We start from the raw sequence: 17,047 nt of genomic DNA, 5'->3' as shown, positions 1-17,047 counted from the left end.
TAGAACTTTAAGGATCTGGGGGGGGGGGGTTGTCGTGCCCTCTTCACAACCGTCTTGGGTGTGTTTGGACCACTCTCGACCCGCTCCACTACAACCCTGCTGATGTAAATGGGGGCCTGATCTGCTCTCCTTTTCCTGTAGTCCACAATCATCTCCTTTATCTTGCTCACATTAAGAGAGAGGTTATTGGCCTGGCACCACACTGCCAGGTCTCTGACTTCCTCACTGTAGGATGTCTCATCGTTGTCGGTGATCAGGCCTACCACTTGTTATCAGCAAACTTAATGATGATGTTGGAGTCATGCTTGGCCACACAGTCATGGGTGAACAGGGACTACAGGTGGGGACTAAGTAAGGACCCCTGAGGGAAACCGGTGTTGAGGATCAGAGTGGCAGATAAAGTTGCATACCCTTACCATCAGGGGGGGGGGGGTTAGGAAGTCCAGGTTCCAGTTGCAGAGGGAGGTGGTTAGTCCCTGGGTCTTTAGCATACTGATGAGCTTGGTGGGCGCTATGGTGTTGAACGCCGAGCTGTAGTCAATGAACAGCACTCTCACATAGGTGTCCCTTTTGTCCAGGTGGGAAAGGGCAGTACGGAGTGAGATTGAACTTGCGTCATCTGTGGATCTGTTGGTGCGGTATGCGAATGAGAGTGGCTCAAGGGTTTCTGGGATAATGGTGTTGTGAGCCATTACCAGCCTTTCAAAGTACTTCATGGCTACCAACATGAGTGCTACGGGGTGGTAGTCATTTAGGCATGTTACCTTCAAATTCTTGGGCACAGGGACTATGGTGGTCTGCTTGAAACATGTAAGTATTACAGACTCGGTCAGGGAGAGGTTGAAGACTGTAGGCCAGCGCATGTGCTAAGTACATGTCCTGGTAATCTGGCTGGTCCTATAGGCTTGTGAATGTTGACCTGTTTAAAAGGTCTTGCTCACATCGGCTACGGAGAGTGTGATTACACAGTCGTCCGGAACAGCTGGTGCTCTCATGCATGCTTCAGTGTTGCTTGCATTGAAGCGAGTATAAAAAGGCATTTATCTTGTCTGGTAGGCTCGCGTCACTGGGGAGCTCGCGGCTGGGTTTCCTTTTGTAGTCCGTAATAGTTTGCAAGCCCTGCCACATCCGACGAACATCCGAGCCGGTGTAGTAGGACATATGGTGCACTACGTTTGACCAGAGCTCTAAGGGCCCTGATCAAAGTGAATTTGGAAAGTATTCAGACCCCTTGACTTTTCACATTTTGTTACATTAAAGCCTTATTCTAAAATGGATTCAATAAAAAAAAATCTCAATCTAAACACAATGTGGTTTAGAAATTTTTGCTAACAAATACCTTAACATAACTTTTCAGACCCTTAGCTATGACACTCTAAATTGAGCTCAGGTGTATCCTGCTTCAACTGATCATCCTTGAGATGTTTCTGCAACTTGATTGTAGTCCACCAATTGATTGGACATGATTTGGAAAGGCACACACCTGTCTATATAAAGGTCCCGCAGTTGACTGTGCATGTCAGAATAAAAATCAAGCCATGAGGTTGAAGGAATTGTCCATGGAGCTCAGAGAGAGGATTGTGTCGAGGCACAGATCTGGGGACGGGTACCAAAAAATGTCTGCAGCACTGAAGGTCCCCAAGAACACAGTGACCTCCATTTTAAAATGGAAGAATTTTGGAACCGCCAAAACTCTTCCTAAAGTTGGCCGCCCGGCCAAACTGAGCAATTGGGTGAGTAGGGCCTTGGTCAGTGAGGTGACCAAGAACCCGATGACCACTCTAGCAGAGCTCCTCTGTGGAGATAGCAGAACCTTCCAAAACCACAACCATCTCTGCACCACTCCACCAAATCAGGCCTTTATGGTAGAGTGGCCAGACAGAAGCCACTCCTCAGTAAAAAGGCACATGACAGCCCTCATGGAGTTTGCCAAAAGGCACCTAATGACATCTGGAGGAAACCTGGCACCATCCCTACTGTGAATCATGGTGGTGGCAGCAGCATCATGCTGGGAGGATGTTATTCAGCGGCAGGGACTGGGAGACTAGTCAAGATCAAGGTAAAGATAAACAACCTGCTCCAGAGCGCTCAGGACCTCAGACTGGGTTCGAAGGTCACCTTCCAATAGGACAACGACCCTAAGCACACAGCCAAGACAATCCAGGAGTGGCTTCGGGACAAGTCTCGGAATGTCCTTGACCCCTACAAATAGCTGTGCAACGACGCTTCCCATCCAACCGGACAGAGCTTGATAGGATCTGCAGAGAAGAATGGGAGAAACTCCACAAATACAGGGGTGCCAAGAAGACTCAAGGCTGTAACCCCTTCCAAAAGTGTTTCAACAAAGTACTGAGTAAAGGGTCTGAATACTTATTTAGAATGTAATATTTAAGTTTTTTTCATTATTAAAAATGTATTTAAAAAAAAAAAACTTTTTGCTTTGTCATTATGGGATATTGTGTGTAGATTGTGGGGGAAAAAAACATTTCAATCAGTTTTCGAATAAGGCTGTAACGTAACAAATTGTGGAAAAAGTCAAGGGGTCTGAATACTTCCCGAACGCATTGTATAGGGTAATAGGGTGCCAATATTAGGACGCTGTTCCTAATGTTATGTAGACTCAGTGTATAGGGAACTTTATAGGAAATAGGGTGCCATTTGGGACACAACCTATGATGACTCACGCCCACCTAGCTCAATTAATGGTGATATCATAGAATATCCAGAAGACTGGATGTATCTAGAAGAAAATGCATCACTCTTCATACTGACACACAGTATAGGACCAACCAGATGTTATCGGCTCAGCTCAGGCTGCTACCACGGTAAATCAGGATAGGCATTCCTAACACCGTCTTTGATTGTTTTCCTAATTTTCTTATGACTTGTGACACTTCTGTGCTGGAATGTGCAGCAAACAACTGCCTCACTGTGTGTGTGTGCAGGCTGCGAAGTGGAGTGTAGACCAAGTATGCTCATCGTCAATGACCCACTTCTGTCCAGTTTGTCTCCCTCAATGCAAATACAGCCCAAATTGCTATTTGCATAAAGCGACCAGTCAATCACTGTAATTTACTTAGAATGAGTCCAAATTATCCTCCAAGATAGATTTCTGTACACTGAGCACACAACATTAGTTTAGAAACATTATTTAGATTATGCTAAATGGGCCGATGGAAGGCAACATGGAAATAACAGGCTGAAGAACTCATTACCGCCTATGTGGGCTTGACAATGTCTGACACCAAATGCCACCCTACTCCCTATAGGTCCATGGGGCTCTGGCCTTATGTACTGCACAACATAGGGAATAGGGTGCCATTTACGACGCAAGCAATGTCAGAATGCATTGATCATGGAACCAGATCAATACCATTGAACACACTTACCCTGTGGCTAACTAATTTCCTAACAGACAGGAATCATATATAGTAAATGGCACAGTGGACATTAGGTCCCCAAAAAATTGCCCGCTGCCTTGCAGCTGCATTCCAAAACATTGAACTCACTGGCTTTATCGCATCCATGTGAAAACACAGCAACAATGGCTGCATCACATTCTATAGCCTGGTCCGAGATCCGTTTGTGCGCTTGCCTACTAAATTGCTATCCTTGTCAAGCCAAATGAATGACAGGGAGTTGGCATGATAGCACAAACAGACTGGCACTCGGGCTACGCGATCTAGGCTCAGAAAACAAAAACAACTAAACCAGAGTCGCATGGAAGCTTTGTTGACTGTCAGTGGCACCTCTTTATCCCCTATGCTACACCAGGCCAAGCAAGGAGAAGGCAGGGTGTTGTGTTAAAGAGCCACGTTCACCTTCTTCAGCCCTGTACTGAAGAGATGCTCCATAAATGGTGTCCAGGGGCCTACCGTACGACTGTGAGTCTCAAAAAACCCATTCCCATTGGAGAGGAATGTCCTACTGTCAATCAACTGTACACACAACGCACCACACATTATTCCCACAACCAACTCTATACAAACAGTTAATTCAGTATACCAGTATATATATTCAGTATACCCCCTGATCAGACTTGTGGGTAGTTTACAAGAGGCTTGTCCTGTTCATCTCAGGTGACATCATGTAGGACTGCTGACAACACACAACAAAGAGCTAATGGAATGTTCTGTAGACATCTGAATACCTCTCAGAATAAGGTTGGAAGTTTGTTGTGTATATAAAAGCCCACACAAACACTTGCCTAAAAACAAAACAGCACCAAATATACCAACAAACAAAATATGTCAACTTCCATTGTGAAACAATTGCTAGGCCTATTTATTCCACTACTTACCGCTTTGACCAAAGGTGGGTCCGTAAATCCAGTGTCAGACCCATGGCTACTGTAGTTCCAGTTTCACAGCAAAAACAGGAGCAGCCCTCTCAGTTAGATAGCCTAGTAACGTTGAGTGCAGGCAGTCACGGCACTGTAGAAACTGTAGAAACTACACAGCAATGTAGACAGAGGCACATGCTGGAGCAAGGACGTGCGCAAAAAGCAGATTAGCCTCCTGTGTCATCTGCTCCGAATGACAGCTGACAAACTACAGCACAAATCCTCCTTGAACTGCCCGGCCGATGAGCTCCAATCCCCCCCCCCCTGGCCCCGCCCCCTCCCCACCCACCCTGAAAATACAGCACAGCCAGAGTACAGCGCTTGAAAATTCCAATAGCTTCCGACGCCCAGCCCGAAAAGTGGTTTCCTTTTTCACCAAGATAATGGCCTACTCTCGTCACATGACAAAGCAGAAGCAATAATGGACTGGCAAAAGAGGTGGAGGCAGTGTGCGTTTGACACAGCAGGCAGCTGGCTTTCGTTTCACTAGCCCTGTCAACCTGCAGAAGTCTCTCCCCTTTACTTTCACTTTGCAGAACATTATATAATAACGTCAACATCTGGGGAACAGCTGATTTATAGAAACAAAGGGCTTGTTGTTATCATACAGTTGTGTATGTGCCAGTAATTGAGTAATTGTTGTTTGATACAAATATAGTACACGCTATAGTAAACACTGTTGACCGGTGTCCTCACCAGGGGGTGTACTTGAACAATCAATCAGCCTCACGCTACTGTAACAGGAGACAGCCTCCTGCACCATGAGCCCTTTCTGGCTCGGACGAGGCTTACTTTTCTAATAGTAAACACAGGTCTGTTCCAAAGCAGAAACAGGCACAAACAATATCAGGGAAGGAATGAGAACAGTTGATTCAGCTGACTCACCATGGCTTTATTTATTTTTTTTAACTTTTTTTTTTTACCCCCTTTATCTCCCCAATTTCATGGTATCCAATTATTAGTAGTTACTATCTTGTCTCATCGCTACAACTCCTGTACGTGCTCGGGAGAGATGAAGATCGAGAGCCATGTGTCCTCCGAAACAACCGAACCAAGCAGCACTGCTTCTTAACACAGCGCGCATCCAACCTGGAAGCCAGCCACACCAATGTGTCGGAGGAAACACCGTACACCTAGCGACCTGGTCCGCTACAGGAGTCGACATGGATATCCCTAACGGCCAAACCCACCCTAAACCTGGACAACGCTAGGCCAATTGTGCTCCGCCCCACGAACCTCCCGGGCAAGGCCGGCTACGACAGAGCCTGGGCTCGAACCCAGAGTCGATGGTGGCACAGCTAGCACTCCACTGCACCACTCGGGCGGGCCCACACAGTGGCTTTATGAGACACATTCTTATTAATGAACTTCTGCTGCAGGTTTCCTTCAGGCATCATCCACTCCTCTCTATGAAACCCTGACCAAGAAGAGGCATACTACAGTTCGATCCAAACCTAAGACAGCTACTGTACATTCAATTGGCGAGAGGGAGAGAGAGACACACAGAGAGCTATAGTTAGTTTAATGCCTTTAGCCAAGTTCTCTGTAGACAAGCGAGGAGCAGTAGCTATACCACTTGAACATGTGAGGACCATAACATGAAATTGATTCCAACAAGTCAGAAAGCACTGCAATAAGAGAATGAGTAAAAAGAGGAAGCAAATTTCTTGGGGACCAGCCAACTAGAAACATCTGCTAGAACTTTCTCGCCGTGTGTGTGTGTGTGTATATATATATATATATATATATATATATATATATATATATATATATATATATATATATATATATATATATATAGATAGAAGAGAGCTTTGTCTGATTTGTACTGTATGAAACCACAGAGCACTTGAAGATGCACCTGCACCCAGAGAGACCAAACGGAGGCATGGGGACGAAAGCTGACCAAAAGTGATTTCCACCAGGCCCCGCCCCTCTGTCGCCCCACCACACCACTCAGAGGGAGGAGCGAGACGAGCACACACTACATCACTCACACTTTACAGCAGAAGGGCAATAGGGAAGATGGGAGGGCTGGGGGCTATAGGGCTGTATAGGGCGTGCCGGTAAGACTCAGCCCTATGGCTAAAGCACCAAATCTGACTCATCATCAGTCAACCGTCACTCATCAGAAGACAGACTCAAGTCTCTGATGATACAGGGAGGTTACAAGCAGGTGCTGTGACCTTTTCAACTTCTGCTTTCCACTTTGGAAGTGAATAGAAAATTAAACGTGTTGGCAGAAAGAAAGACTTGAACCCATGAGGTGGGTGGCTTTTGACATGTTAATGGGTGAAATGCTTCTGCATCAATAGTGTGCGTCGAGAGAAATAACCTAAACCCTTTCACATGCATTTCATCATGCCAAATCATAGGGTGGTTACATAGCAACCCCCCCCCCCCCTCCACAAAAAAAAATATATATCACTGACTCTCACCAATGGAGGCTGGTCGTTTCAGGGTTGCATCTTTCTTTCATTGCACATTAATCTAGTATGCCCTACATCCATCACAGCTTCTCTTTCAAGTGAATTTCAAAAACTATGCAGGACAAAAACAAGTCAAATCTTTTCCAAATGAGAACAGGTGCTGAGGTGCGCACATAAAGCAACGACACACACACTTCAGCTCTGAACAGGGACTGGTCAAATCCCCCAGTCAGTCAGGACGATCATGTGATGCTGTGTGTTGAGAGCAACAGTGCTTTCCTCCTCCTGTAACATGATCTCCACCAACAACAGGGCACTGGAGAGAGGGGATGGGTGGGGGAGCGTGGCCGGAGAACATCAGCTTTCTGTTGATAGTCAAATCAATTGAAAGGAAGAATTCAGAAAAGAACAGTGAGCTATGCTTAGGATGGTATATAAAAGTTGATACATTTTTAGAAGGGCCGCACTTAAAATATATTTGTAAAGTTAATTCTGCCATGTTACTCAATTAGAGGCAACAAGAGCAAAAATAAATGTTTTGGCTGCTAGACCATCGTGAGTGTGACATAAAATTGTATGTGGCCTAAATCAGCATGTCTGGCCATTACCATGTCAGAGGATCTGTGTTTAAGTTCCTCGCAGCTGATCGGAGGTCAGGAGTTCACCATTCTTTCCCCCTGGAATGCACCAATGACAGGGCAGCTCAAATAGTAATGTTGGCTCAACCAGCTCAATTGATTAGGTCCAGTAATGTGATCTGAACACACACACACACACCAGAATGAAACAGCACCTCACTCCAATGGAATTTCTCTCCTGGTTGAAGGCTTGAAACTATGGGCCTAGTCGCCTGAGCAGCACACTCTGTGACCTTTGGCCGAGTGCTTACACGTCATTACTGAATCAACAGGTAATGCTATTTGTCGTCGTTTTCATTTGTCCAACTAGCTCATGGTAGACTTTGCCTCCTGCCTGCGCAGATCTAACATCAGATTAGATTTTTCTCTATCAAGTCAAGCCTTAAGGTGTCTGTCCACAAGCTTCCCATCAAACAGTTTGTGCATATATGATGATGCCATTTTTGTTCGTTTTGGTCTTTGTCACTGTTTATTTTCAGCTGTACAGGCACACAACATTTTTCGTTGAGACAAGCCGAAGTCGAGTAGCCATAGTCGGGTAGCCCCTTCTTCAGTGATTGGTCAACAGTAGAGATTTTTGTTTGTTGGTCATTCAACCAGAGACAAATCGTTTTCATGCCACTAGAGAAATACTGCACTAGACATCTTAGTTTGTTTTTTTTAATTAGGTTTAATTTAATGGCTAGTACAAACAGTACTATTGACGCTTTTTTCTTGTTTTTCCAAATTAAAAGGTATTTTAAGGGAGTATGCGAGCACACTCATCCGGTTCACCTAGCCAAGTGTGACACCGGTATTTTGAAAGTTGATTACTGACATGCAAAACATTTTTGGGACCGTATCAACACTTGACTACTGAAATAAACAGCAAAACAGTTTGTGGAATTGTTCATTAAATCATTTCACACACACACACCAAGACCTACTTCCAGGCTATGATTCATTTGTGTTACTAAGCAACCAGATGGTAACAGAGTGAACTTGAGGTACTGGGAACTGTATGGGACTGCTGAAATATGTGCTGGTTTTGAGTAAAAAGGCATTTATTTCAGAATTATACCAGAAAGAAAGCATCTAGCCTTAGTAGCCTATTGTTATTATAGTGTTGCCGTTTCGATGTCAATATGGTATCATGATCACATTGTATGATATTACTCAAAATCACCATAACCACCCATGTATTTTCATAACATGACAGACTTGAGAGTTCATTGGGAGGCTTTTTCACATCCAGAACAGTAAATTCTACAGTATATCCAGACTAAACCATGGAAACCCTGCCAGATTGGGCAACAAGCAGGCAAACTGAACACTGCGTCTAACAACTGGTGCTGCAGTTGCAAGGTTAAAAAGCATCTACTGCTGAACCCTTTTCACAGCAATGTGGGATTCCTAAAAAAAATAATAACCCTAAACAATCCTACAACCAAGCCAAACAAACAGGAGGTTGGTTCCAAGCCTGCCTGGCTGTTAGTCTACAGTGCCTTCACACAGAGTGTAGCACAGTGGCGACTTTATCACCAGGACCCGTCACAGAGCTGCAGAATTATGGCCACAGCTCAAACTAAATTAGCACTTGTTATGCAACCCTGGACTTGGCTCCCAGGCCACTGGTTCATTCCGCTGCATTCTGATTCACTATCGTTTGCTGTGTGGCCGACAAACAGTTTACCATGGTGGGTTGAGACTGTCTGTGAGTACACCAAGTACACTTATTCAAATTGTGTGTGGTGTGTGTGTGGACTGTGCAAACACCACAGATTCCCTATTTGAACCAGTCTCCTCCCCAATGCAGTATGCTACAACCACCATTTCAAGAGAATAATTGCTCTTTCAGGGCATTGCTGAATGGTAGAAAGGAATGGACCCCTTAAATCAAATGTTAATACTTACGAGCCCCTAACCAATAATGCAGTTCCAAAAAAATATGGATAAGAATAAGAGATATAAGTAACAAGTAAGCAAAAATAACAATAGCGAGACTATATACAGGGGGTACCGGTACAGAGTCAATGTGGAGGCTATATACAGGGGGTACCGGTACAGAGTCAATGTGGAGGCTATATACAGGGGGTACCGGTACAGAGTCAATGTGGAGGCTATATACAGGGGGTACCGGTACAGAGTCAATGTGGAGGCTATATACAGGGGGTACCGGTACAGAGTCAATGTGGAGACTATATACAGGGGGTACCGGTACAGAGTCAATGTGGAGGCTATATACAGGGGGTACCGGTACAGAGTCAATGTGGAGGCTATATACAGGGGGTACCGGTACAGAGTCAATGTGGAGGCTATATACAGGGGGTACCGGTACAGAGTCAATGTGGAGACTATATACAGGGGGTACCGGTACAGAGTCAATGTGGAGGCTATATACAGGGGGTACCGGTACAGAGTCAATGTGGAGGCTATATACAGGGGGTACCGGTACAGAGTCAATGTGGAGACTATATACAGGGGGTACCGGTACAGAGTCAATGTGGAGGCTATATACAGGGGGTACCGGTACAGAGTCAATGTGGAGGCTATATACAGGGGGTACCGGTACAGAGTCAATGTGGAGGCTATATACAGGGGGTACCGGTACAGAGTCAATGTGCGGGGGCACGGTCAGTTGAGGTAGTATGTACATGTAGGTAGAGTTATGAAAGTGACTATGTATAGATGACAGAGAGTGGCAGTGGTGTAAAGAGGGGGAGGTGGGGGAGGCAATGCAAATAGTCTGGGTATCCGTTTGACTTGATGTTCAGGAGTAGAAGCCGTTTCGAAGCCTCTTGGACATAGACTTGGTGCCCCGGTACCGCTTGCCGTGCGGCAGCAGAGAGAACAGTCTATGACTGGGGTGGCTGGGGTCTTTGACAATTTTTAGGGCCTTCCTCTGACACCGCCTGGTATAGAGGTTCTGGATGGCAGGAAGGTTGGCCCCAGTGATGTACTGGGCTGTTCGCACTACCCTCTGTCGTGCCTTGCGGTCGGAGGCCGAGCAGTTGCCATACCAGGCAGTGATGCAACCAGATCATACTGTCAGGTGGCACTGGCAGTCCATCCATTAACTATTATTGAGGTGGTGACTGCCTGGACGATTGGGTTAACACTGGTAGTGTTAGTAAGTCTGTGGTCAAAGCAGTTAATACGGAGGGGGGGGGGGGGAAATCAGAACCGTCACTGAGACACCCGTCCCTGCAGTGTGACATCCAGGTGACAGACTTAGTGTGTGGCGACGGAGGCACTTATTGCACACACTCTAGTGCTTCCGTCGCAATCATGTATGTGGTGCCACCACTCTCTTCCCCCCCCCCCCCCCCCCCCCAAAAAAGAAAAGTCTGCAGAGGCACGCTATAACAGTCCACGGTTACTTTTCCTTTGCAAACAAAATGTGTAATGAATAGAAAATTCTGACAACCCCATAGTAGAATAGTTTACCTACCTAGTCGGCTTGATGTTTGTTCTACGTAAGAGAAACATTCCTCTCGAGGCGCATTCAAGTTACGAGTGCCATAGTGAGGGAAACATGCATTCTGACAAGCAGTCAATGCACAACAATTATTGCAAATGCGGTTAAAACAGCAGTTTTAAAGGCCTTTGTTAAAATAATAATAATTAAGAGGGGGATCCCAGCTTTCCATTCCTACTTTATTTGTTTCTCAACTCCTAAATATGCACAAACTGCACCATTTTAAAACCTGAGTTTTTAGCAGCCATATGGTTCATCTTCGGGATCGGTGTCCCATCCACGGGACCGTTGAGCTAACGGGATTAGTATGAGGCTGTAAAAGTAACAATAACATTTCCCAGGACATAGACATATCTGATATTGTCAGAAAGCTTAAAATTCTTGTTAATTAACTGCACTGTCCAATTTACAGTAGCTATTACAGTGAAAGAATACCATGCTATTGTTTGAGGAGAGTGCACAATTTTAAACATTAAGTTTTTAATAAACAAAGACTATTTGGGCAGTCTTGATACAAAAATTTGAACAGAAGAACGGTTGTTATTTTCTTTGTATTATCTTTTACCAGAACTAGTGTGTTATAATTCTCCTACATTCCTTTAACATATCCACAAACTTCAAAGTGCTTCCTTTCAAATGGTAACAAGAAAATGCATATCCTTGCTTCAGGGTCTGGTCTACAGGCAGTTAGATTTGGGTATGTCATTTTAGGCGAAAATTGAAAAAAGGGGCAGATCCTTGAGGTTTTAAGCACTAGCCTCATTCAAAACATCCGGATCTCGCGAGTTTACATTCTGTTTCTCAATACGGATATCCATGTAGATAGAGAAACAGAATGCAAGCTTGCGAGATCAGGATGTTCGTACTAGGCTAGTTAAGCACATTACCACTCCGTCATTTGCAGTGAGTGCAAAGGGGAGAGTGGGGCTAATTTAACACGGGTTAATGGTAGGGTAACTTGGGGTAAAATTCCACTCTACATCAAAATCATTTTTTGGGAGTGACTTAAATTGTGATGAGACAGATTATATTTTTAGGTGAGCAGGGAAAGTGTTGGGAGAGAGTGGGGGGGTGACATGAAGTGGTTTCTGTTAGAAGATTACCCTAAGTTACCCTGACAGGTAGACAGACCTACATTATATTCATGGTGTTTATGCTAATTTTGGGGGACAATTCAGTAACGGGTTGCCAACTACACTGAACAAAAATATCAAATGCAACATTTAAAGTGATGGGACCATGTTTCATGAGCTGAAATAAGAACCTGATAAAACAGCATGATCAAGGTGCACCTTGTGCTGGGGGGGGGAAAAGGACACTAAATTGTGCAGTTGTCACAACACAATGCCACAGATTAGAGGTCGACCGATTAATTAGGGCCAATTTCAAGTTCATAACAATCGGTAATCGGCCTATTTGAACACCGATTATGTTGCAATCCACGAGGAAACTACGTGGCAGGCTGACCACCTGTTACGCGAGTGCAGCATCAAAAGGACCTTGTGGCTGCAAGGAGCCAAGGTAAGTTGCTAGCTAGCATTAAACGTATCTTGTAAAAACAATCAATCTTCACATAATCACTAGTTAACCTAGTAATATCATCAACCATGTGTAGTTAACTGGCTTGTCCTGCGCTAAGCATCAGCTGTCTTTGCAGCTTACTGATCACTGTACACAGCCAATCTGTAAATTGCACACCCGACTACCTCATCCCCATATTTTTACTTACCCTCTTGCACCCCAGTATCTCCAATTGCACATTTACCATTTGCACATTATCACTCCAGTATTAATGCTAAATTGTAATTATTTTCACCTCCAGGGCCTATTTTCTGCCTACCTCCCTACATTTGTACACACTGTAAGTAGATTTTTCTATTGTGTTATTGACTGTATGTTTGTGTGTAACTGTGTTGTCATACTGCTTTTCTTTATCTTGGCCAGGTCGCAGTTGTAAATGAGAAATTGTTCTCAACTGGCCTACCTGGTTAAATAAATACATGATCAATGCGGTGCCTGTTAATTTATCATCGAATCACAGCCTACTTCAACTTCGCCAAACAGGTGAAAAAAAGCACAATCATTGCACAAATGTACCTAACCATAAACATCAATGCCTTTCTTAAAATCAATACAGAGAACTATTTTTTTTTAAAACCTGCATATTTAGTTAAGAAATGCATGTTAGCAGGCAATATTATTGTGTCACTTGTCTTGCGTTCAGTGCAAGCAGAGTCACAATTTCTTCCTAACAAAGAACGTAATTAATTTGCCAGAATTTTACATAATTATGACATAACATTGAAGGTTGTGCAATGTAACAGCAATATTTAGACTTAGGGTTGCCACCCGTTCGATAAAATACGGAACGGTTCTGTATTTCACTGAAAGAATAAACGTTTTGTTTTCGAAATGATAGTTTCCGGATTCCACCATATTAATGACCAAAGGCTCGTATTTCTGTATTTATATTATAATTAAGTCTATGATTTGATAGAGCAGTCTGAGCGGTGGTAGGCAGAAGCAGGCTCGTAAGCATTCATTCAAACAGCACTTTACTGCGTTTGCCAGCAGCTCTTAGCAATGATTGATGCACAGCACTGTTTATGACTTCAAGCCTATAAACTCCCGAGATTAGGCTGACAATACTAAAGTGCCTATAAGAACATCCAATAGTCAAAGGTATATGAAATACAAAATGGTCGATGCGTCATAATTCCAAAAATAACTACAACCTAAAACTTCTTAACTGGGAATATTGAACAACCAGCTTTCATATGTTCTCATGTTCTGAGCAAGGAACTTAAACGTTTGCTTTTTTACATGGCACATATTGCACTTTTACCTTCAACACTGTTCTTGCTTTACTTAAACCAAATTGAACATGTTTCACTATTTATTTGAGACTAAATAGATTGTATTTATTGTATTAAGTTAAAATAAGGATTCATTGTTCATTCAGTATTGTTATTACAAATAAATATATATATTTTTTAATGTATATATAAAAAAAAGTTGGTCGATTAATCAGTATCGGAGATTTGGGTCCTCCAATAATCGGTGTTGAAAAATCATAAATAGGTTGACCTTTACCACATGTCTCAAGTTGAGGGAGTGTGCAGTTGGCATGCTGACTGCAAGAATGTCAAAATCAAATCACATTTCATTGGTCACATGCGCCCAACACAACAGGTGTAGTAGACCTTACCATGAAATGCTAACTTTCAATTCTCTGGCTTGTATGTTCATTTCTCTACCGTAAGCCACCTCCATCATTTTAGAGAATTTGGCAGTGTGTGTAACCGGCCTCACAACCACAGACCACATGTAACCATGACTTCTACATCCGGCTTCTTCACCTGCGGAATTGTTTGACGCCATCCACCCAGACAGCTGACAAAACTGTGGGATTGTACAACCAATGGACTTTTTCACAAACTATCAGAAACCGTCTCAGGGAAGCTTACTTGCATCCTCACCAGGCTCTTGACCTGACTGCAGTTCAGCGTCGTAACTGACTTCAGTGGGAAAATGCTCATCTTCGATGGCCACTGGCACACTGGAGAACTGTATCAGGCAGATCACGTATATGCCATTGTGTGGGCGAGCGGTTAGCTGCTTTCAACGTTGGGAACAGAGTGCCACATGTTGTCGGTGGGGTTATGGTACGGACAGGCATAAGCTACGTGCATCGAACACAATTGCATTTTAATCAATGGCAATTTGAATGCATAGCGATACCGCAATGAGATCCTGAGGCTCATTGTCATGCCATTAATCCGCCGCCATCACCTCATGTTTCAGCATGATAATGCACAGCCCCATATCGCAAGGATCTGTACACAATCACTGGAAGCTGAAAATATCCCAGTTCTTCTATGGCCTGCATACTCACCAGACATGTCACCCATTGAGCATGTTTGGGATGCCCTGGATCGACGTGTACGACAGCGTCTTCCAGTTCCTGCCAATATCCAGAAACTTTGTACAGCCGATATTTGCATATGCATGGTCCAATATGTTAAAAATAATTGTAACAAATCATTTTACCACTAGCCTGTTATGGGGCTCATTTCTGGAGGTATAAATGATGTCAGCATAGTTTAATTTTCATTCATTTTAGAGTAGAATGTCCTTTTAAAAAGTCCCCCCCGACCTATCCCCCTCGCTATTTTCCCCCCTAGAGGAAACACTGCACTCTCACAGCCTATAAAAACGCACGCACACAGGAATCGATAAATTGAACAACGCGGCAACAGGAAGTGCTTCAAGTTGAAGACTGAGTATGGGGCTTCACAGTAAGAGATCGAGAACATTTAATTCCACCAGAGAGAGACTTCCATTAGTCACGTGAACGCAGCCTGGAATGAACATTCAAGGGCTTTGGATAAATGAATCATACTGTAATAGTACACACTACAGCTCATAATCAGGTCACATAAGAATGGATGTATACAATTTCTTATTTTCCATGCAATGCAATTACAGAGAGCAGGGGAAAACCCAGCAATGTCAATTTGAAAAGGCAGGAGGAAAGCACAGGGTGGGTTGGGGCATTCCATTTTTTTTTATTTTTTATCATGCAGTGTTTCAAATATCAGACTTCTGATTATTTTGAAATAGGTTAATAAAATCAATGAAATAGGAATGTCTTATGTCTCTTTAAAAAACAGCGGACCCCCTTTAACATGGCATTTTCGAGTTTGGGTTATTATCTCAATATCAAATCATGTCTGGTTAACAATCAAGTACCTTACTGTAATAGTTGTCCATTTAAAAGAAATATATTTTTGGCAACAAAAAAAACTTTAAGGCAAGAATTTTGCTAAGACGGTCTGGGAGAGGTCTCAGTGCGGATGGGGAAATTCCAAAGCGCTAGTTAGCTTTGTTATTGGTCTATTAACTAAATGACCACCTGGTCAAGTCACCAGGCAAGCAGAAACTCCAATGCCCAACCTGCTGATTAGGTCCTGTGTAGATTGTATTTTCAACTAGTAACTATCATTAAATTACACTGATACATTTTTCTTCATACTTTTAGTGTTCGTTTCATCAACTGTTGTACAATGAGATACAAACCAACGGAAAAATTGCATTGACTGCACTGGGCCTTTAAGCCTGTAGAAACCTGCTAATGGAAAAACGACCCTGTCAAGTCCCAAGCTTCATCCCGCTCCTCTGCCATTGGTGCAGACATTATTATATTGCTCACATGGTTTGCTGATTCCAAGCCACTATGTCTGCATTTACATAGGCAGCCAAATTCTAATATTTTTTCCACTAATTGGTCTTTTGACCAATCACTTCAGATCTTTTAACATCAGGGCTTTTTCAGAGCGGATGTGATCTGTCAAAAGACCAATTAGTGAAAAAGATATCGGAATTGGGCTTCCTGTGTAAATACAGCCAAAGGATAAATCGTTGGGAAAGCAGACAAACTCATAAAGGCTCTTAATGTGTACAGTAACGCAATGGCATCCCTTCTAAATAACTTACTGTAATGCACTGTGTTAGAAGCACATGCCAAGCCTTTGGCATAGCCTATTATATGGCAAATTTAAGGGCTAAAAATGGCTCTAAAATGATAAGCAAAATGAGATATTCAAAATAACTACAAAAATATTAAGTTGCTTGTTATTGCTGTCAACAATGTTCAGTTTTCATGTAACATTCCTGCATTTAATAAGGAGAAGAGGGAAAGTAAAAACAAGAAATGCTGCTGTGAAATGAAATACCTTGCAAAGTTCACTACTCTGTAAAACAGCAGCAGAGAACAAATAGTCTTTAAAGGGCCAACAAAGACCACTAGTCTCTACCAATATATTCTAGACCAATAGGTCTAGATCCAGCTTTTTTTTTCATCCAATCTTTATATTTAAACTAATAGCACTGACTTATTGGGTGAGATTTCACTATGGATAACATGCACCTGCCATATGGTCAACCTTCTGCAGGCCAATTGATTGGTAGCCCACTGGCCCTTCTCAATGTTAACTGTATTTGATTTTGGAGCCATTATTCCACGCACATCACTTTTTACTAGCATTTCAAAAAATGAGTCATCGTGATTCACGGCATACATAGTAAAACAGGTTCTCACAAGGCAAACAAAATAAGACTGATTCCGATATTTGTTTTAACTGTTGAGTGACGACTGGTGATAGACACTCAACCCATCAAA

The 17,047-nt window shown here is 43.2% G+C and overlaps 1 protein-coding gene across 4 annotated transcripts in view; it reads right to left on the bottom strand.

Annotated features, from left to right (window-relative positions):
- The window catches only part of LOC109874983 (nuclear receptor coactivator 2), a 70,272-nt gene that overhangs the window by 52,273 nt on the left and 952 nt on the right, over positions 1-17,047 (bottom strand). The gene's annotated exons all lie outside the window — the stretch shown is intronic.

The sequence above is a fragment of the Oncorhynchus kisutch genome, linkage group LG30, assembly GCF_002021735.2.
Source record: "Oncorhynchus kisutch isolate 150728-3 linkage group LG30, Okis_V2, whole genome shotgun sequence".
In the NCBI taxonomy this organism is placed as follows: Eukaryota; Metazoa; Chordata; class Actinopteri; order Salmoniformes; family Salmonidae; genus Oncorhynchus; species Oncorhynchus kisutch.
Note: the sequence above shows the minus strand (reverse complement) of the source record. Positions and strands in the feature narration are given on the sequence as shown.